General features: G+C 40.4%; 1 protein-coding gene across 10 annotated transcripts in view; it reads left to right on the forward strand.

Annotated features, from left to right (window-relative positions):
- The window catches only part of arvcfb (ARVCF delta catenin family member b), a 271659-nt gene that overhangs the window by 48003 nt on the left and 199984 nt on the right, over positions 1 to 23672 (forward strand). For all 10 annotated transcript variants that reach the window (XM_080308753.1, XM_026186589.2, XM_026186581.2 and 7 more), the window contains one exon: positions 10865 to 10949. The gene's annotated coding sequence lies outside the window, so the exon portion shown is untranslated. The remainder of the gene's footprint in view (positions 1 to 10864; positions 10950 to 23672) is intronic.

Below are 23672 nucleotides of genomic sequence, written 5' to 3' on the forward strand. Positions count from 1 at the left end.
TGACAGCAGCGCAGTCAGCCAGCCTGCCACAAAACTCCCTCGTGAGGGACTACCACAAGATGCAGAAGTCCACTGCTGCTCCCTAAATCCCCATCAACACTTCCTTCATCCTCTCTGTATCTTTATTTCATATCGTTGTTCTCTGCTCTCCCCCTCACTGTTGGTAGTTTCTATCTTTATCTTCCACGATTCATGTTTGAATCTCTCAGCTTCGCTCATGTGGTAGCCTGCAAAACCATTTAAAACAGAGTTAATGTGTGTGATATAACACCAACAAGATATATTCCTCTGCTTGCAAACAGGCAAGGGTAGCTCTGTGTTGCTGTGGAGGAGTGATGTTAGACTGAACAAAATAACAGGGTCTTGGTCTGTTTGCATGTGTGCACTGGTGTGTTCTGGCCATTCTGAGGCTCATTACTTGAGAAACGTCCTATGCGTTCATCAAGAGTTTGACAACCCTTGCAATGCATCTTCTGTCATATGTTACAGTCCGGTTTGGGCTGCTTTGCTACAAAGGAAGTCGGTCCTGAAAGGATAAAATTTCACAGCTAACTTTGAGCTGCTGGGCCCGATTTCTGTCACTCTGCCTTCTTTCTGCTGCTTCGCTCTTTTCTCTTTGTTTACATCCTGACAGCCTTCGCCTTGTCCTCTGCTACAAAGTCTACTTAAAAATAACAAAAGATATATATAATATCTATATGTGTGTGTTATATACTCTATCATTCGATTTGCAGAGCAGCTTTTGCCAGTTTACTTAACTGCTGCACCACAGAGCTAATCTAACATGAGTTGGCCCAGCGTGGTTTGTTTACATTTTTTCTGAATACCAATCTCTGTAGCGTTGCAGTGCTCGCTGCTGTTTCTGCACAGGTATTTACAGCTGCTGGATGGTTTCCAGAGTCAGCTATATGGCTGAAGGCTTGATGTCAGAAAGTTCTGCACTTGCACTTTCCTTTGGGAGAAGTCAGTAAAGTGTAACTTTGTTGGATGTTAAAGAAAAGGTGTGGTGTAGAGAGGAGGATATAAATGGAACAAAATGCACTGAATTTGCAAAGTGTTTGGGACACGATATCAGCTTGCACTTTTTTATTGGGGTTTTTTGGTGCAATATGTCTGCTATTGTGAGCAGAGTATAGATTTTTCAAGCGAGGTCAAGAAGTAATGATGACTTTTGTTCTGGGTTATAATCTTTTGTTGATATTATTTATGTTTGGCTGCAGCTTTTAGGACAATTAGTAGGGATGACCTTGCATTTAAATACCAAATCGTAAATGTGTGTGTGTGTGTGTGTGTGTGTGTGTGTGTGTGTGTGTGTGTGTGTGTGTGTGTGTGTGTGTGTGTGTGTGTGTGTGTAAAAACCTTGGGATAATACAGTGCATAATGTTTAACATTTGTGAGTGCTGCAGATAGGGGGGCCGGGGCAGTGATGAGATTCAATGGCATATTAAGTCTGTGTGAATGGATTTTTACTCTTTCATAGCACACTGTGCTCCGGTTTTCATAACAGTGTTGAATCACCATTTCCATTTCTCTAATTCTTTCCATCTTTTGTTGCAGGCAGCAGACTTGGCAACTATTGTTTGACACGTTACTCGTGCCAGAGAAAGCTGTGCGTGTGTGTGTTGGTGTAAGGGAGAGTTGAGAATGGCCAATCCATAAGCCCTAACAAGGGAATGTTGGTTTTAAAATCATATCAAGTGCACAGTTGTCTCTGGCAGTATTCGTTTTACAAACTGTTTGGATGCGAGGTTCGACACTTATGGGGCCAGGGTGTAATTTTCTTTAGTTGCTGTTAGACCGATTGGAAAAAAAAAAAGAAGAGGCATTATTTTTACATTGACAGTGGGATCAAAATCAGGCCGTTACGTAAGAAGTTAATTTTAAGAACAGAAAATTGAAATGAGTATTTTAAGGATTTTCTGCAACAGAAGCAAATTGCTTTTTATTAATCCATGTAGCGAAGATAAAAGAACATTTTATGTGTGAAGATGGAGCGGGAGACAAGAGGTCATAAAGTCAAAAGTACCTGTATTGAATTTGTTCCGTAATTTAAGAATCTGTAGTCTACAGAGAGTCATTTTTCCACAGTGATGGGAGTCACGACTGAAACTTTTTCACTTCAAAACCATTGAATTCAGCCTTTGAGGCAGTTTTACGAGTTTTTCATTGTGCCTCAGCTGAGTAATTTTGGAGAAAAATCTATTCTACCTGGGCTTTAGAAACTGTTCCTTATTATTAGCATGCATATGAATAACAGTCAGAGAGTGAGAATGGGTTAAAATACAAGTGGGTCTGATGGATTTACTCCCTTCCCCCCAACTGCAAAGATCCTTTACATTCTAGTTGTTTCCCCCTGTTGAAATCTATTAAGACCACTGCAGCCCCCCATCTATATGTCTTCATCCCATTAGCATTGAAGTCATGTGACCTACGGTAAACCATGCAAGGTCACTGATTCAGTAACAGAAGACATCGTTAAAGGCTACTGTTTGGGGCATTATAGTCCAGCACCCGTTACATAAGTGATGCATTGAGGCTTCCTCATTTGTTAGTCTATAGAAACAGTGAAGAGTTTAAATCGTACACTTGAATGAGATTATCATTCATCCATCTGTTTACGACCTGTGGGGCTAGAAAGCATTAGCTTAGCTCAGCTTAAAGACTAAACACTGGGGGGAAACAAATATTTCCCAACCTGTCAAACTACTGTTTTACTTGCACAGAACTGAAGGAGGTTAGTGAAGAGTAGCACATGCTAAAAATGATAAATGATACCTTAACATAAAAAATGAGCAATGTTTACGACTTTGGCATGGATTTATTCATTAGGCTTCCTAACACTGCATGTGGGAGCATGAGCAGTCTGGACAGAATCACTCCTGTTAACTCCCCACCCCTCCCAGTGTGTGTGTGAGGGGTACTGCCATTGATAAAGAAGCCAGACCTCTCTCCTAATGACTTCCACGTTAGATTACGTCATCTGTCAGCCTTGGCTAACCTTCCCTAAGCATGAAGCAAAGCCCTGCAGTGACCAAGAGCAGCAGACAGTGAGGATAATCTTTGCAAGTTTTTCTGAAAGGCCAGAAAAGTGGATGAGCTGCAGCTTTGAAGCCTGTATTGAGAAATCAAAGATGTGACGACTCTTGTCTCCCTGTGTACCACATTCATGGTCTGTTTAGGAGGTTGTTGGCTTGTTTATGGTTGATATTTTCAGTTCAGAATTGACCACTCTTTATCTGATGAAGCCAAATTTCAAGAAAATTCTTGTTAGTGTTATTCACTGTGTGTTTTTAGCCGTATAATCTCCACCTGTGCTGTTGCTTGGGCTAATACATAAACTCACTGGTCACTTTATTAGGTCCACCTGTCTAATACCAGGTTGGTCCTAGTTTCGCCTTCAAAGGTGCCTTAAACCTTCATTAAATAGATTCAGCAAGGTGCTGGAAACATTACTCAGAGACCTCGATCCATAACAACAATAGCATCACAAAGTTACAGCAGTTTTCTCAGCTGCACATCCATGACCTCCTGTTCCAGAAATCCCAAAGGTGCACTATTAGACTGAGATCAAGTGACCGTGAAGCCTATTTCATTACAGATAACTCATCATCATGTTCACGATAGCAGTTTGAGATGATTAGCGCTTTGTTGCACGGTGCATTATCCTGCTGGAAGCAGATATGAGAACATGGAAATACTGTGGTCATAAAAAGAAGGACATGGCCAGCAGCAATACTCAGGTAGGCTGTGGGATTCAAAACATTACACCACTACCAGCAGCCTGAACCCTTGGTACACAGCAAAATCTCCAGTGTTAAATTAACACTAGAGAGTGTGTATATGGGTCCACTCCTCTGAGTGTTAAATATAATACTGTTGAGTGTTAAATGAACACTTTTGACAGTGTTATATTTTTAAAAGTAACCTAGTCAGTTTTGAAGATTAACAATGACTAACACTGGGCAGTGCTGATTTTCTAACACTGGAAAATAACTCAATCGGGGCGATCGTGACTCAAAGAGTTGGCAGTTCGTCTTGTTGCCGGTTCGAGCCCCGGCTCGGACAGTCTCGGTCGTTGTGTCCTTTGGCAAGACACTTCACCTGCCACCATGGCGCGATATGGCAGCCTCGCTTCTGTCAGCCTGCCCCAGGGCAGCTGTGGCTACAACTGTAGCCTCCACCAGTGTGTGAATGTGAGAGTGAATGAATAGTAGAATTGTAAAGTGCTTTGAGGGCCCCGAAAAGCACTATATAAATGCCATTATTATTATAAATATTCCAGTGTTAGAAAATCAGCACTGCCCAGTGTTAGTCATTGTTAATTTTACCCTTAGCTTTTTTTTAACCGACATGAATACTGCTGCAGTCCATCTCCAGATGTTCTTGTGCATACCTTGATTGTAGAGGTTATTTGAGTTACTGTTTTCTTCTTATCAGCTTGAAGCTGTCTGGTCATTCGTCTCTGTACTCTGGCATCAACAAGACTTTTTCTCTCAGAGAACTGACGTTTTTTGCTTTTTCAGACCTCTGTAAACCTCAGAGATGACTGTGTGGGAAAATCCCAGCAGATCAGCTGTTTCTGAAATACTCAGAGCACACTGGCTCCAACAACCATGCTGCATTCAAAGTTACTTAAATCACCTTTCTTCCTCATTTTAATGCTTACTTTGCACTTCAGTAGGTTTTATTGGCCATCTGCAGGCCTAAATGCAATCAATTTCTATCATTTAATTGGCTGATAGCATATTTGAGTTAGAGCTTTTGAACAGATGTACCTGATGAAGTAGTTTAAAATGTTTTGTTAAGATTTATTGAAATAATTGTTTCTCTTTGAAGTATTCTGTTAATATTGACAGCAAGATAACCAATGGATCAGTTCTCCAAAGCCGGCCACACAGTCTCCTCACGACCAGCCAGACTCTGCTGCCTGTTCTCCTCTATGCCCTTCTTCCATTTTATCTTCACTCCTGCCGCTATTTCCAACAGGTGATCTCATACACATAGTATTTGTGGAATCCAGGGATTGTATTACAGACTCTATACTGTTCAGCCTCTTTAGACCATAATTTTTAATGATTAATCCGCGACAACCAGCTGATAGATAATTTAAACTGTACAATGTAAGAAGATTGTAAAAAAGCCTAGAAATGTAAAATTACATCATAATATTTCAGAGGGTCAAAGTTTGTTTGGTTTACAGTCACACAAAACTGACAAGCAGCACATTTTAAATTTTAGTAATCTAAAAAACATTTTTTTAAAATGATTTAACAACTGTTTGGAAACCTTTTCAGAAGTAATTTTAAGAGTGAAATGTGTTCTCGAGAGAGCGGGTCCACTCCCAAGAAGAATCTATTAAAGTTATATTTGTTTCTAATTCTGAGGATAGACATAGTCTGACATAAGGAGATCTTCTTTTACACCATTCAGTCGAATAAACTGCGTGTTGTACTGTAGCATAGCAGGTGTTAGTGCAATGCACCTGAAGGAGTACCCTGAAACAGAGTAATTAACTTAGTTTGGTGTGAACCGTTCGTGTTTCTCGATTGCCTTCTGGTGCCAGAAAATAAAGAGCATCCAAAAGCATTCTGCAGGATTTGTGCTTTGCAAAAATTATGAACAGGTTAATTAAAAAAAAAAAAAATCTACAAATCTCAATGTGAAGATTTATATGTAGGAGCTGTTTTCTCTTTGCTATGTCTGTCAACCAGAAGACATGTGCAGCAAGCTAACACTGCAGCTCTGCTGAGAGGTGGGTGCTGTCACAAGCATGGAAGGACCAGTGGTGAACCAGCGACAGGGTCATGACGCATGAGGGGAGCAGTGTTGGTCAAGTTACTTGAAAAAAGTAATCAGTAACTAATTACTGATTACTCCCCCCAAAAAGTAATCCCGTTACTTTACTGATTACTTATTTTCAAAAGTAATTAATTACTTAGTTACTTAGTTACTTAGTTACTTTTTAAAAACACGATTTACAACCTGAAGAGGTGATAAAGTGATAGATCTTTCAGCCCAATTCTACTTTTTCTGCATAATCCATCATACAAAATGTAATCAAATGGAAAAGTCTCTTTTTTTAACTTGTTTTATTAGTTTTAATCTTTTAACTTTATGCATCAAGCAAAACATTTAATCATATGCAACATTCTCTGACTGGAAGAAATTAGTTTAACATTTAAACCTATTTTCTACACATTCCAGCACATAAAATAAAATATTTTTTGTGTTTTCACTCACTCTTTCAAACAGATGCAAGTAAAACACAGCAGAAAATAAATAAAGTCAAAGACTCAGCGGTCCTTTTGCTCTATTTTCACCTGTAAAGCAGGAGCAGGGTAGGCGGAGGGTTACCCTGGTGTAGGTGTGCTGCGGTCAGTTGAAGAATCCGCGCGAGTGTCTCTGTGAGTTTCCCATCACGTCGTAGCTACTCGGTGCTTGTTTGGAAGTTTAGGGGTTTTTTTCGCTGTAAAAAGAAGTTTTCTTCCCACGCACGATGGACGCTAATGTTTTTGTCACTTTTTATGGAATCAAACTCAAAGTAAGGTCAGTACTTCCACACTTTAAACGCTGCACGCTCATACTCTCTCCCGCACTCGATATGTGATGCACTGTTGATCTGCACACAGCTGCTGTCACCAACGTCGCACTTGCTTACGTCACTGTCATGAGACATTCTCGCAAAAAAAAAATCACGGTTTTAGTAACGCAGTAACGCAGCGTTCCTACGGGAAAGTAACGGTAATCTAATTACCGATTTTGCAATAGTAATCCCTTACTTTACTCGTTACTTGAAAAAAGTAATCAGATTACAGTAACGCGTTACAAGTAACGCGTTACTGCCCATCTCTGGAGGGGAGTGGCCTGTACGACCCAATCCAAGAGATGAACTGGTTCTGATAAAAAGGTGTCAGAATACAAAGGACATCGCAGGTTGTTGTGTGTGGGGCTGCATAACCTCGGACCAGTCAGAGTGCTCATGCTGAACCCTGTCCACTGCCAAAAGCGTAAACAGCGGGCACGTGAGCCTCAGAATTGGACCACAGAGCAAAGGGAGAAGGTGGCCTGTTCTGATGAATCACATTTCCTTTTAAATGACACGGATAGCTGGGTGCCTTGCTTACCTGGGGAATACCTGGAACCAGACCGCACTGTAGAAAGAAGGGAGTGTGATGCTTTGGGCAGCTGAGAAACTTCGGATCCTGCCTTCCATGTGGATCACTTTGACTCGTCCCACGTATCTTAGTGTTGTTGTAGACCATGCACAGCCATTTTGCAGAGCACAACAAAAAGTTTGACCTGTTTGGCCTCCAAATTCCTCAGATCTCAATCCAATCAACCATCTGTGGCATGTGCTGGACAAACAAGTCCTATTCATGGAGGTCCAACCCCTGAGCTTTCAAACTTAAAGTATTTGTTGCCAGATGGTGGTGCCAGATACCAAAACACACCTTCAGTGGTCTAGTGGGGTTTAGGAGGCAAAAGGGGAACCATCATAATATTATGCATGTGGTCATAATGTTATTCCTGATCAGTGCAGACTGGAGTAATCGATATGCAAAAATAGCACCTCAGAACCAAAAGAGGGATTTTGTGAAATGGATTATGGAGTGAAGTGTCCTTTAGTGTGTCCTCCTGCCTGTGTTTAAGTTTGCTCAAATATTCTGTATGTTAGAACAAAGTTTCAACTTTCTCTGAGACCAGCAGGGGCTGTTCAGATGTTTCTGGCTGGTCGCTTTCATGGTGCCCATCAGACTGTGACCGAGGCTTAGGCTTGGGAGTAGCGGTTGTGCGCGTGGGGTGGGGATGGAAAGACAGCATCATATGGAGGGGGGAGGGGTTGGGGGTTGTCATTTAGGAGTGAAGGGGCCAAGCGGAGGAGCAAATTGCTTTTTAATCGATCATATTCCCAGTAAAAGCCACTCCCAGCCCCCGCTCGCCTACTCTTCCCTGCTATTTATAGAAGCTGCACTTGTGTGACTACAGTGTGTGTGCTGTGTGTGAGAAAGAGAGAGGAGAGAGAGTGACATAGGAAAAAAAACAGCAGGCAGGGTTGAGTTTTGTTGACCACTTTAAGTCACTGAAATAGAACTACATTCCCTGTTGTTATCACAAGTCAAAGGCCCCGTGCATATGTATTTTTTTGCTCATTAAAACCTGAGTACTACAGGGACCTTGCTTTATTCATGTGGTTAAAGATGACAGCCTTTTTTTTATTTTAATAGCAAGCTGTTGCTTTGCAAAGGCAATGATTCCAGGCCAATGATACACGAGCACCAGACACTATTCCACCAACAATAAAAAGAAACAACACCACCCAGTCAAAGATGTCATGTGCAGTCGTAGAAGCCCAACAATGCTGTAATGTGATCAGTCTCCCAGCTCCAGTTTCTTGAATCTATTTTGAGTGTGATGCCCAGTGTTGAGACTCACACTAACAGACGCTACCGTGCAGCGTGCACGAGTAATAAATTATGACTCAGCCCAGTGCGGCTGCTGATTGTTGGATCCATTTTCCGTGATGCCGTTGTTTCTAGCTAATCTGCCCCTCGGGGCTTTTGAAAAGGAAGTTTAAGTCTTTATTTTCCTGCTCTGTTGAACATTTTTTTTGTTCTTTTCATAAAGTAGTGAATCATCCCCTTTGTTTAAAAAAAAAACCCAAAACAAAATAAAGAAAAAAAAATCTCCAGCTGTAATGGTGTCACATAAAAGATCCTGCAGAACGAGCAGTACCAGTGAATGAGGCCGCCGCTTGCAAGCGCTCCTGTCAGTTCTCCTTTGCAGCCCTCCCAGGAATTGTAAATGTCGTCACAGTCTCAACAAGACAGGTTTGTGCTATTTGCTGAAAATGTTTAATGTTGGATGTGCCTCTGTTTTTCTGCAGTGCACCAAAAAAAATGTAGGATTGTTTATTATGACTTTGTAGAAGTTCAAAGACAGGATCTAAATGAGAAGAGCAGAAGCACGCTGGCTAATTTACTGTAACATTCCAGTAATCTGCACAGAAGTGGAAGGCTGAGCAAATTAAAGAGCTTAGAGTGAGAGGAGACTAGAAGGGGAAGGATGGAGAGGTATGCCAGGTTCCCAGCTGCATCCTCCTCTGTGTCAGCATCTTGTCACGGTCTGACCCCTCTGACCAAACAGACATGAGCCTCACCACTCCATGCCGCTGTCTGTCTCCCTCTTATACCCACTGTGTGCTTCTAACACAAAGGTGCTTCAGCAGCCTTCCTGTTGAGACTAGTGGGAGAGTGGCAGGCATTATTGATTGAATATTTTAAATCTGATACCTGCAGATCAACACTGACATTCTGTCTCTTTTCTTTGCACCACTAGGAGACATGTTGATATTATTACTGTTGCATATCTGACCAGGGAAACTGACTAGAAGGACTTTAATCAGCAGCTTATGGATATGAGCCAACAGATGTGAGATTTGGGTGGGGTGTCACTTTGAAATGAAATATTGCAGCATTGGGAGGTACATACAAAAAATGATTATGTGTCAGGCTACATTCAGGACTGCATGTAAATGAAAAATGCAAGTGAGCAGTATTTCACCCTTTTGATGCATAAGGCAAAAACCTTATTATGACTCGGTTGATAAAAATGCACAGAGAGCTACAGTTGCACATTGATCTCTGAGTGGAGCCCAACCAAATGCCATGACATGTCGTTCTCATATCATTATATCAGCCAATGTTCTTCTGATGCAACTATGGAAATGCAGATAGAGATATCTGTGAAGGTCCAATCTGAGGTGACCAATACTGCCATGGGAAAAAGAAAGCTCACAGGAAAAACTAAGTGCAATCCATGATTCAGTTTTCCGGTTCTACCTTTAGAAACAATAACTTGAAGTAGTATGACTTTATCAGCCTTGATTAAATCATTGTGAATGAACTTTAGCTCACTCTTCTTTACAGCACCGACTCACTTCATTGAGGTTTGTGGTTATTCATTTATGCATCATTGTCCTGTTGTAAGACCCAGTTTTGGGCAAGCAAATCTCTGCTTTGGTCTTGTCTGTCCAACGGACTGTGTTCCAGAAGTTGGATGATTTGTTTAGGTGCAGCATTACAAAATTAAGCTGTGCTGCCATGTTTGCTTTAAAGAGAATATGTTCTCTCTTGGCAACTCTTCCAAACCAGCCATATTTGTTCTGTCTTTTTCTAATTGTACCATTATGCACAACTTTTACCTAATGCTTGTAGAGTCTGAGATTCGGTTTTTTGTTTTTCTGGGGCTGAATTAGCTGGGAATTTCACTCCTGGGAGATTAGAATGTTTTGCACCTGTGAATAAATTTCTTGCTATAGAGTGATGGACTTCAAAATGTTTGGAGGTGGCGTCATATCACTTTCTAGATTGATGGACAGCAATAATTGCTTCTCTCAGATCATTGCTGATGATCATCTGTCTTTGGCTTGGTGTTAACACTCGCCTAAATGATCCAGACTACAAACGTTCAAAACGTCTGCCTTTGTAGAGTTTACCATCTGCCTTTGACTGCATAGAGTCATGTGAGGACTTTGTTTTACACATGACTGTACAATCTCTATATGATAGATGATAGAATGATAGATATCCCTTTTCTTGACTGTACAGAAGTTCCTTGTTCTAGTTCTTGCAGTAATTTAAGTCATGAAATATTCTCTGCAGTAACTGTGGCTTACCAACCACAATAACTAAGATATTAAGAAGAAGTCTTTGCTTGGAAACATACCCATGCTCTTTATGGGTTTATATATAGATGCTATCTGTCCCCATTTAGGTGAAACCATATTTTTGGATTTATTCTTGTAAATTCATCCTCTTTGTCTAGTCCTCAAACAATTCTGAAATGTTTTTAATCTGTTTTTCAGGTACAGCAGCCCAAGAGTTGTGACTCTGCTCTGATAAATGTCAGCCTGCTCTGATATTTGTATGGGTCTATCGCCACAGCCAAAGGTGAGTTCATGCTATTGGCAATCCAGTTGTAATATATGTTGTTGTCAGAGGTTTCAACAGGTGCAGCACACGTTATGAGACAGTGTTAAAGTGCATCTGCAGAATCAAAGAAGCAGTTTATGTAGCTAATTTAACGTTTGGGTCATCCAAGTTGTTGACACTTCTTTTGTCTGCCAGGTCTGTAGGGCTGCACTTTTATACAGGAACAGACAAAATTTCTCCTCTTACATATATCTTAGTTGGCTTTCTTGAATTCATCCTAGGAAAATGCTACAAGTACTCCATTTGACAGCCTTTTTTGAGTATTCTAACGTACTGATGTTCTTGTTTCAGATAGATACAGTAATGCCTTGTTGGCAGTTGACAAATAATTAAGGCCTTGGTGTTGGTTTCCTAGGAGCTGTAAACTGAAGTTGAACCTATTTGTGGAAGTTAAGATCCCCTTCCCCCCAAAAAAAAGAAGTGAAGAGAAAAACATTGGTCAGACTTTCTTTGCTAACTCTGAAAAGAGGACTCTGTTTAGTCGCTGATTTACTCGAACACTGAGTAGCAACCGTCTGTTGTTCCATTTTGATACTGTGGTTAATCTTGCTTCTGGCAGCTGAAACGGGGCATTTGTGTAGTGTGAATGAATACAAAGTATATCCCAAGTCCAGGTCATGTTTTGTTTCTGTCTTGATCTTGTACTTCTTTTTTAATGGGATTGAGCTATTGCACTGGCTGTTCTTGGGGGAGCAGTACATCACCGGAGCTGTGTTTGCCCACCTCAACTAGGAGTTTTATCCTGGCTTCAGATGAGAGACCAGCTTTAAGACCTGACAAGAAGAAGATATAAAGACTAGCCAAAAACAAAATTACGCAAAATCGTAAAGTCAACCAGGCTCCGGCATCCGGTATTGAAAGCACTGGCAGGGGATTTTAAGCCACCTCCACTGCCCCCTGGGGCTATGGTTCTGCCTCAATTGGTACCTTTTCTACTATTCCCCTGAGAGGCAGGAACAGACTGCTGGGAGAGAACCACTCAATGATACCTCAGTATCATATCTTTTTAGAATTCCTGCAGACGGGCGACGTGTTTATTTTTTTGATTTAATGTTTCATTTTTGTCCCTCTCTTTAAGTGCTAAAAACCTTTTCCTTTATTATTCATGCAGGTGGTAATAAGTGACCATCTGTGGACCCACTGTTTATCGCAGATTGGTTTCAAAAGAGGTGAAATCAGGGACACACACTCAGTTGCTCATTAAGCACCCTGCAGTTCATGCACTTCTTTTTTATAGTTGCATAGCAACTAAAATAATCAAGTGCACCTTGTGCCGTTTAATCTCTTATTCTTGTTTGTTACTGGCAGCCGACACGAAACTTCTCATTTGTGTTTATGGACCGCGGGACAAAAACTGATGCAGTGAGATTTTTCTTTGTAAATAACAAGTTCAGTGTGACCTTTCTCAGTAAAACTAAAGCATTTGGTCTTCAGTTATAAATAATGTCCACCTCAGCCCTTGCCATACCTGCAGAGGATGTCAGCGTACAACAGGTTCACCATGTAAAACGTGCAGAATAAATGCAGGGCTGAGAAGGTTAAGTGGACTGACATAAGGTCAGTGTAGTTATCTGTCTGTAAGACCCATTTTCATATCAAGGTCATTTTATCCTGAAGTCCTTGGCTCCTCAAAATGGCATCGGTTTAATTAATTCTCTGGAGCTTCACTAAGAAAGACCATTTTAGTAGTAAAGGACCACATATTAATCTGCTGGCACGGGGCCAATTACGGTACCCTGTCACTGTTCGTGTATGGCTTGTGTGGACTAATTGACTTGTCCAGACCTGAGCTCTGTGATTTAAACTTTGGTGTATGGCAGAAAAGTGGGACTATAATAATGTAATGATAATGCGGTAATGTTAATACTGTAATGGTAATCGCATAATGTGGAATTTTTTGAATTTGTGGTGAAGAGTGCTGAAGAGCATTTTCATTTGCGGTTTGTAGAGTCTCTGCAACTATATAAATGTTGTTGTATCACAAGCAGGTAGATGCTACTGTTTCATGTAGCACTGCCTCTTCATCAAAGTTTTACACACTCCCAAAGCGTAACATATTAAGCTATGTGACCAATCGTTGGTAACCCAACACGTTTCTATGTTACGCGTTCGGAAAAAGGAGGAAACATGAGAACCGTTTGGACTCAATCTACACATGTACATTTATTTTACGTTCTCATCATGAATTGCTTTGGAAAACACTATCTAGCGTGATTAAGGTTGTGGTTAGGGTTAGGATTAAGGTTAGGGTTAAGGCTGGAATACACAGCTGGAATGTGTGTTACCACCAGGAACATCATTCTTCTGGATTTCATCCACAATCCGGCGCATACCATACGAACACCGTTACCTTTTGCGTTCTCAGAGTGTTTAGAGTGTTTTAGTCATTTATCACCTTCTCAGGTGTTTCTCATTTTCTTTGAAACATATACTTGCTAACTAAATATTTGAAGAGGTTTGACTATGGGCCAAATAAACAGGCAACTTCATTGGATCTTGAGCTTTGGGAATTTAGTTATTTCTATATGTGGGACTCCAGGATTAATTGAAAATTTTGAAAACAAAATCACTGTATCCCTGAATATGTATGACCATGTCAATGTTTCTACTACAAAGTGCAACAGTTGAAACCCCTGTTAAATCACAAATCTACAGAATTGATAATCACATTTTTTGGGGAAATCCGAGTTCAGTGAGACAAGCCACACCCGGACCCGATTACTGTCAGACCCGTTGAATCAATGAATCACTTAAATTGAACTTGTCTGACGAGGTGGCGTAGGCTTAACGATCCCAAAAAGCATCACATCGTGCCACAAACTAAAGAAATTTAAGAACAGCTGAGAAACAAAGTCATTCGTCTTGAGGGTGGCTGTCACTCGTTAGGAAGAGCAGGTCATCTACTAATCAGATGGTTGGTAGTTCAATCTCCAGTCTCCAAAGTATCCTTGGCCAAGATACTAAACCCTGAGTGGCTTTTCTTTTTGAGACCAATTTCAGTCAGCAACTGCTGGTCGATGAGTTGGGAATTCCAAATTTTCCCACTAAACCTGTGAATACCAGATGGTGTCTGATGAGTCTTTAGGCCTGTGTGACTATGGCTTAATGTGTATATTGTTTATGTTGCCCCCGGAGATGATTTAAATTGCTTATATACTGCTTGGTTAGCTTTATGTATACTAGTACAGCATAGTAACTAAAAATAGGTGGCTGGGAGAGAGAATAAGCCTCACAAATACCTGTCCAATCAGTGCAGAGTCAAAGGGTTCCTTCTCTTTTAGTGGTATCTGGCGGAGCTAAGTATTGAGCTTAAAATCCATGCTTATGGCAGACATTATAAGTTGGCTCAGCTCTGTCCTGCAATTCAGCAACTGTTTCAACAAAGTTTTGAAGATTCTTTTTTTGACAGTGCTGTTGAATGTGCAGAGGAGGACTTTTAATAAGACAGCATCAGCCAGCAGTCACACAGCCCATCTCTAAGGACCAACAGGCCCACAGCCTGAACTCAACAGCTTTCTGTCTCTCTCTCCCCCCCCCCCCCATCTTTTTGTCTCTTTCACACTGACACCTTTGAGAATCTGGTGTTTTGTTTTTATCTGAAGGAAGAGCAACTGCTGGCCCATAGGCCAGTATTCCCAGTATGGTCAGTTTTCCAACGAATTGAGATAGAGGAGTATTTATTAGAGGTAATCGTGCTTTTTATGAAACCCACTCTCACGTTTATTTGTGCTTCTTTCACATTAGATTTCTTTTTTACATGATTAATCAGAACAATTGCTCAAGAGAACTGCTAGCCCAAGTGACACTTAGGCCATGTTGTTACTGAAATGATTTCTTGACATCCTCTCCCCTCCGCTTCAGGAAGTGTTCAAATAATGTTTATTGCACACTTTGATTCATTCAATGCCAGAACTAGACTGAAGCCACTGTTAATCATTTTATGCACTGGAGGCACATTAATGGTCTGACGAAAGATGACTTTAATAAGTTAATGTACGGCAAGTGAGAAGAGCTTTTTATGACTGGATCTGGCACCATGAATTGGTTGAGACAGAGCGCGAAATGGGTTTTCAGCCATGCAGTCAACTCGAGTCCACAGCTGAATGTGCAATCTTTTTAGGAAATTACAGGTTGTAATGATAAAGCCTTCGCGTCTGCATTTACCACAGTAATGAGGCTGACCATACTCATAACATGCCATTTCCAACATTTCAGCTGCAGCAGAGAACTTGACGGTGAAAAAAACAAGAGGTTTTTCAGGCTTCTTCGATTGTATGTTTGACTTGAACAAAATTAGTGTGGTGCTGAAGATATGGATGGTGTGTAGAGCTCATATTTGCAGAATCCCAAAATATGAATGTGGTGGGGTTTAGCTGGAGCCAAAATTTCTGTGTATCTACTGCATATTCAACCTGATGCTATTTATTATATTCCCATTCTGTCACTGCAGCACATTAATAACACTGTGGAAATACCTTGGGACCAACTGCTCCATTTTAGTCGGTTTGTATAGCACTTTCGCTAATAATTACATCTTCCAGAGCAGTCCAGAGAGAACATGCACTTATCTCCAGTGGGCTGCTTCTTGGGTGACAATTGTGGGTGTTTTATTAAATGGTCACAAATTATAGTGCCACCCCAGGAGGGCTGCTGTCTTTAGTTTCCTCTGTGATATTGTTATGGAAAACTTTAGTCTGCTGGCAAAAAGGTCACAATAAAGCCCGTCTGTGTTAAAATCTCTTCTCTAGTCATGGTTTTACCTATCTGAATTAAATGCCATAATGTCTGCATGCTAGAACAAAATGTTTACCACCTTATTGTAATTTGTTAGCATGCTAACACACTCCACTTGTTTTCAGGGAGCGTACATGAAGTGAACATGTCTCCCTAATGACAGTGCATTTACAATATGAGCCTTTACTTTTAATTCTATGGTACTTTTGTGGTATGTTACTGTAGTTTTATCCTTGAACTTTTGGTAACAGAGATAACATCTCTTAAAGGTTTGTTTAACAGTTTTAAATTCACTAGTGATCAGCTCCCTAGCATTAAACAGAGAAGCTGGTGATGTATATTAATATTAGCATTCATGCATGTCCTTTCAACACCTTAAGCCCACTGGGCATTTTCTGTGAGACTGCTTGTGTTTGCTTGTGTCACAGCAAAGTAAATTTCCACTTCAGATGGTAAGTGAAGCTGTCTTATTCTTCTTCAGAAACTTTATCTCACAGTGCACAAACTACCAATGTACCCTTCAAGCATACTTCAAAGGACTACAACATAGGAGAAGGATTCCTGGAGTCCATGTCGAAATCTGAAATGGAGAATTATGGCTCCATCACACTATAGTCAAAATAACACAAGCTCTTTGCGATTAGCAAAAACTGGTAACTGCTCAGTGATAGCACTATTTTTTTCTATCAGAGACTGACTGCGAGTAGTTGATCTTAAGGTGATTGCACAGGTCATCTAATGGGAGGCAACCTGTCTCCTGGTCCAACTCGGACTGACCTGCAGTCACTCTCAGACAGATTGGTGAATAGTAAATGGACTGGTACTTATAAAGCACCCTTCTACTCAATTTAGAGCACTCAAAGTGCTTTCTGCTACAAGTCTCATTCATCCAATCACACAGCTTTTAACTATACTTGAGCACTTTCAATTAACATTCACACACACTCGAACTTCAATGGATGCATTGGGGTTTAATATCTTGCCCAAGGATACTTTGACACATGGAGAAACCAGGGAACCAGCATCCACCAACCTCCTGATTGGAGGAGTGGCTGTGGCGTGATTGGCGGACCTTTGCAAAAAACTGTCATCTAATGTGTAAACGCAGATTTCTACTGTACTGCGTTCAATTTGAGTCTGCACTGATGAGTGCAACTCACCTATGGCACGTCTCTTTGCAATAGGAGCCTCGACTCAAGTGGTTGCCAGCTGCTTGTATTCTGCAGTGGCAAATTGCATGCAGTTGCCAATTTGACCGCAGTCAATTGCAAAGCAATAGCAGACTGACTACATGTTATTGCAGTTTTATGGCTGTCTTGATGCATTCCTCTTGTGTGACTCCAGCTGGTTAAAATTCAATTCCTCATCTAACTAACCATGCTGCTGTCACTGTGTGCAGGCAACAGTACACGCTTCACTTAACACTGTATTAATGGCAGAGCTGCTCAATGGTGGAGCACAAATAAGTCAACAGTTTCGTTACACACCTTCCGGCAATATAAGTATTTGGCCATAATTTGTACAGTAATTTGTTCCAAATTATTTAACATTACAAATTAGATGCAAGATTTGTGCCGAGCATCAGGTTGAGGTGAGATTTCCTGCAGGAAACCTAAGGCAGAGAGAGAACTTGTAAACTCCACCCAGAAAGGACAGCCGACCAGGAGATTTGAAGCCAGAATCCTCTTTCTGTGGGGCATCGGTGCTAACCAGTTTGCAGTAGTTAGCACTGTTAAAAGGTGTAAGGCTTCACAGAGTTTTTCTTTTAAAAAAGGTGGAGTAAACAACCAGCATCATTGTGATGTTCCAATGCTTAACTCAACTGCAATGCCTATTAGTAAGAAAATACATGTTCATGTCCCCGTGAAGCATTTTCCACACACTGTCAGGCACTCCATGCTTTATACATGTTGATAGCTGTTATTGCAACAATAATTAGCTATGAGCGCAAGCTGTGACAGAGCTGTTGTAGAAGCACTGTGATGCTGCCCTTGCTGTGATGTTTTGAGACTGTATTTGGATGCGGGGCGTTGATGCATTAGAGGGTAGCAGCAGCAGAGAGCTGGCGAGCATGACTAATCCGGGGATCTCCTGTGTGGTGTGTACGACTGGTTGTCCTTCATGCCTCGCTGATGGGTACTGCACACTCACGGCCTCACACACTGACAGAGTCAGGGAAAGATTTGGTAGTAGCTTTGTGTGGAGCTTAGTGCTTTATTATCACATATAGTGTAGTTTAGAGTTTCAGTAATGGGCCCAACTGGCAGCATACAAAGCTTTCAGGTCCTGTTGTGTTACTAGTCACTCTGCTAAATACATTCTGTACTCTTTGGTAAGAATCTGGTGACATTGTCCGTTGTTATGCTTTGCATAGAAATTTCCTTCTTGACAGCAGAGAAAAGGTAGTTTAGATAGTGTTTAGGTAGTTTGTGTTTAGGTAGTGTTGATAATGGACTTCCATTATCAACACCAATAGCATCTTAAATTTCAAAGGATTGTGTTTAAAAACCCTCGTTTTAATTTGCCATTCATTAGATTCATTATTCAGTCTTTGACCTCTTTTGCCTGCACTGCCTTCACTTTATATGAATTCTCTATTATAGCTACAGCCCTGCGGAGACCTTAATTCTGTTTTAATGCTGCAATTTCATTTTGCCTGTTACAACAAAAATGACAAAAAATGATATATGAGGACATTGGCCAAAGCCTTTCCTTCTTAAGTGCCAAAGGAGAGACTCTGAATTAATAGGCTCGCTGTGTTGTTATTCTGCTGCACTGAGGAAAAGTCAAGTTACCGTATTCTCACTTCAGAATGTCAGTTACATGAGATACGGCACCATGAGAAAAATATTTACCCCCTTACTGATTTCTTCGTTTTTTGCACATTTCTCACACATAAATCTTTCAGATCAGCAAACAAATTAGACAAAAATAGTCCCAATAAATGCAAAATGCAGTTTTTAAATGATGATTTAATTTATTAAGGGTGTCGTTTTGGTGCAAATATAAATTATCGAATGTGCAAACTTTTATCAGATGCTTGAACCAATCTGATGAAAATGAATGAAAATAAGTGTGTGTTAGTATACAATAACTGCAATCATGCACTATGTAACTCATGGTTTGGGATTTTAAGATAATTCTGGTTCAGTTTAACCTAATAAAGAGTTGCTATAATGAGAACAACTTGCTGGCTGACCTACACACTGGCACAGTCCTCCATGAACACTGCTTTGTTTATCTGTGCAAGGATGTCTTTCAACGTGGACGTACTGTCAAAGTCATTCTGATATAGTCGTCTGAGGAAACGTAGCAGTAAATAAGTAGAATCATGGACCATTATATGGACAATTACTGACAATTAAAGAAATTAAGAGAGTAGTACTCTACGGTGGCGATAATCAAATGTACATGAGTAATTGATCAGCAGCAAGTGTGTGCACCTCTATAAAAGCAGACGTTTGGGAATTTGTGGTCTGGAGCATTCACAATGCCACAATCTTCCGAGTGGAAGTCCCAGCAAATTCATCTTAAAGTCAAACTGTGCAATACTCAAAGAAACTGCAAAGAAAACCAACCAAACAAAGAACTACATGTCAGTCTTTACAGGCCTCCAATAAGATTTTCAGTGTTAAAATTCATGAAAGCACAAAAGATTGACCAAGTATAGCTTTTTTGGAAGACCTGCCAGGAGAACACCTGTTGTCTCTAAAAAGACACGGCAACAAAGCTTAAGTTTGCAAAGTTGAACAAACCACAAGACTTCAGTGTCCTTTGGAGGGGACCAGATTGGAGTTGTTTGGCCATGATGTACAGTTTCAGATTTGGAGAAAACCAAACACAGCAAATCAGCACAAAAATCTCATACATCACAGTGGTGGAGGGATGATGACTTGGGCTTGTTTTGCAGCCGCAGAACCTCGGTATCTTACAGACATTTAATCAACCATGAACTCTTCTGTATTCTTAAAGTCAAATGTGAGGCCATCTGTCCAACAGCTAAAGTTTGGCCCACCAGCTAGGTCTTGCAAGCACAGGAGTAAATCTACAGCAGAAAGACGGATTGGCTGAGGTGTTGGATCGGCAGAGTCAAAGTCCAGACCTCAACCTGGCGTGACCTTAAGAGAGTTGTGCATAAACGAAGGCCCACAAACCTCAATGAAATGAAGCAATGTTGTAAAAAATAGAGGCTAAAATTTCACCAACAGCATGACAGAGAAATCAAGCAGAAAATGATCGGTTCAAGTTATTTCTACTAAACATGCTTCTACAAGTCACTGGATCTTTTACATGTGTTTTTCACTTGACTGTATATACAGATGATTAACTTAATTGACATGATGTTAGCATAGCTATCACTTGTTACTCATGTGTCTTGCTAATGTTAGATGTGAATTGTGATGCACTAAGATTTAATATATTTGCTTGAAAGCTTCAGACTATTTGTCTCTGTATCACTAGCAGTCCTAAGCACCACGTGTTTCCCTTTTCTGCTGTTACTTTGTGGACGGGATGACCCGGTGACTCCAGGCCAGAATAAACATCTTTGTCCTCACTCTGCCCATATCATCTCCAGATACAGCCCGCTGCTATATAGTTCCTTGTTATGGTAGCCTTGACACTGAAGTATCACCCTCTTCTGTGAGCTGAACCCTGTGATTTCTATGTAGGTTTTAAATTTATTTAAATTTATCTTTGTATGTGTTCAAGCATTCGTTCTATACTGTTTGTGTAAGTGTGTGTTTATATTTGTGTGTGAGAGGAAGGACGAGAGATTGGCCTCCTGTTCTCCTGCTGCAGAAACCCTGTGCTGGAATGTTAATTGGTATGACTGGTCTGTCTCTCTGATAAGACGCAAGGCCATGTTTAATAAACCAAAGATTAAGATGTCCCACTGTCTGAATGCACGAGGCGAGGGTAGAGGAAGAGTGTGTTTTGTTTTTTTTGTTTTTTTTTCCCCCTGCCTTTCTCCTCCACACAATCCACATCCCGTTGCCTCATAACAAATAGAAAACCAGCAGTATTACAGAGTGTGAGGTGATTCACGAAGAGGCTCAAAACGCATGTATTATTAAGACTGGAGCAGCGAGGTTTTGAAGTTATGCTAATGAGGAGCTTTTTGGTGCTACAAATCTAACCGTCATTTGAATAATTCCTCTGCTCGTCCCTCCTCTGCTCCATTCTGCCTCTTTTCCATCTTCTTTCCATTCTACAAGAGTCGCACTTTCAAGGACGCAGCATTGGAGTGAAGCTGTGCACATGCTGTTTAAGGGAGGTGATGGTAGATTAGACAGCAGCTACAAGAAGCTCAGCACAGACCTCTGACCGGAGGCTTCTCCTCCCACATACAGCCTATAATAAAGAGATCATTTTGCCATGCAAATATATGTATATATAGAAAATCTGTGTGAATGTAGAGAATCTATATTTGTAATCATACATAAGAAGTATACAAATGCCTCCACATGGTAACCCCCGCTTGTCTGAGGAGGGCAGCTTTTAACTTTATGATCACTCATGTAATTTAATCCTGACATTTAGGGCTACATCCTGTATGCTGTATTCATATAAGACCAGTTATAGCATAGCACAGACCCTGATGAATATTAAACAGAAGCTTTTTGGTCAATGTAAGAGTGGTTTTACATGCTGGAGTTATTGCAAAACATTACAAGTATTCAGTGCGTTTCTATATCCAGCAGACTTTTATTGTTGACAGGTCAGCAATTAAACCCCATGCTCTAAGTCAGGCCAGGATGATACTACTGCTACTGAATTATTCATGCAAAGCTTGTTTATATATGCTTAAGTGTCCAGAAAGACGAGCAGAATAGTATTGACCTGGTATGCAATAAAAAGAGCAAACAATAAGTGCCATATTCATTCTTCTTCATTCAACCTAAAAGTAAGTCAGAGTGGAGTGGCTGATGATCTAATTAAAAATGTTATTGGTAAGATTTTGTAATATATTTAAAACGTAGCCGGGCTTTGTTTGGCAGTTAAACCCCTTGTGTCTGAGTTTTGAATTAACTGTAAATAAGATAAAGATCCTGTTGCAGAAGCTTGAGAGCAGGAAGGCAGTAGAACTGAGTGAGGTGAATAACAATGTTCAGTTCTCTGGTAAAGAGTCTACAGGTCTGAAGCACACTGTATATTTAATGTGGTTTGTAGGCAAAGACACACTGATAATCTTATAAAATGAGAGTGTAGTATTTCAGAATATGTGGATAAAACATTTCCAGTCTGTAATTAGCGTCTCAGTCGTGTTACTCGAGGACATTCTCATGCACAAACTTGTGAACCAGTTTTTTACGAAAATAAAACTGTTTACATAGTGGCAGTTTTAATAGATGTGAGAAGCATCTGCATAATAAGGAAAACTGATGTTGTAAGTGTGTATTTGTGTTAACCTAAATTTGGCTTGTCAGTTTGTTGTTTTAAAGTAGGCCCAAGCTGTTAAGTAAGATGATAAGAGTGTGAGAATTGAAATTTGTGTGTAAAAGGTTGGAAAATGGCAGACTATCTTGGTGAAAGAAAAAGTCGTGTTTACAGGTAGCAGTATACCAGCTCATAGGGCTGCTCGATTATGGCAAAAATGATAATCACGATTATTTTCACTGAAATTGAGATCACGATTATTTGACGATATTTATTTAACCCTTTAAGACCTACTATAGAACCAAGTCCACCAGAGCTCATATTATTTTTTTTACATGCTGTAGTGCCATTTGTGGGAGCATTTCAAGTTGCTATACATCAATACAACTGTTATAGCCCATATTTTAATAATATGTATGCATTAAGTCCATAGTAATTACATAAATTGCAAAAAAGTGCAATAAACTACAAAAAAAATTGAAAATCGCTTTTGTTTTGTTTATATATATTTCTACTTGGAGAAATTTAAGAGGCTTATCCCTCAAAACTTTAAATACAATAAAGTTGCAAAAAATAGTTTCCCACCACAGGAAATTTATTTTGAGTGTCTTCATAGTTTTATTTTGGAGATACAGCAATTTTTATATATTGCAGGAAAAACAAAAAACAATCCTATGATGCAAATTTGCAAAGAAAACAGCATGTGCATCATTTCACTGTGGGAAGTGTTACGAACAGCTGATAGGAACGGCAAAGCGTGTTTCTGGAATATTGTTTTTGTTCCTGCAAGCGCTTTTTATGCAGTTTTTGCAAAGCTATATGTGGAACGAAACCATGACCGAGGACAAGCTGATGGCATCAGATGTAAGTACAACTCCTCCGGTTTCATATGCAAAACAAATTATTGCGCTAGCTTACACGGTTCAGATTCTACAGGGATTTAAAAATAGTTACGCAAAACGGAGCGTGCTGCTCTGACCGGCTTTAAAGGGTTAACAATGACTTTAAAAAAATAATATAAAATAGTGTGCAACACCACTGAAGTTTTTTTTTTTTTAAACTCTCTTTTCAACCAACGGCAGTCACTCTCCAAATAACTTCTGCTTAGCTTTCCGAGCTTCCCTCGGGTCCTCTTAATCAGCGGTCTCCAACCTTTTTTGCGCCACGGACCGGTTTATGCCCGACAATATTTTCACGGACCGGCCTTTAAGGTGTCGCGGATAAATGAGGGAGGGGCTAATAATCGGCTCAGTCATTTTTAATGATCGTTGAAAGCCCAGATCGTAATCGTGATTAAAATTCGATTAATTGAGCAGCCCTACCAGCTCATGCACATATGAAGCGTCCTGGTTTGTAATAGTTCTGTGGTCTAGTCAACACCATGTTCGGACTGTTTGCAAGCTTGCGGTGCTTACAGTGTCAATAAGCTCCCCCACATTAGGTTTGTTGAACTTTGCGAATCATTTTCAGGCACAGGCTGTCTGAGTGCTGCTATTGATTTATATGGAAGAGGGCCTGGACTCGCCCAGTTGTAGAGGCAGTGTAAACTAGAAATTGTGCTTGTTCAGA

The sequence above is a fragment of the Astatotilapia calliptera genome, chromosome 12 (genome assembly GCF_964374335.1).
Source record: "Astatotilapia calliptera chromosome 12, fAstCal68.1, whole genome shotgun sequence".
NCBI lineage: Eukaryota > Metazoa > Chordata > Actinopteri > Cichliformes > Cichlidae > Astatotilapia > Astatotilapia calliptera.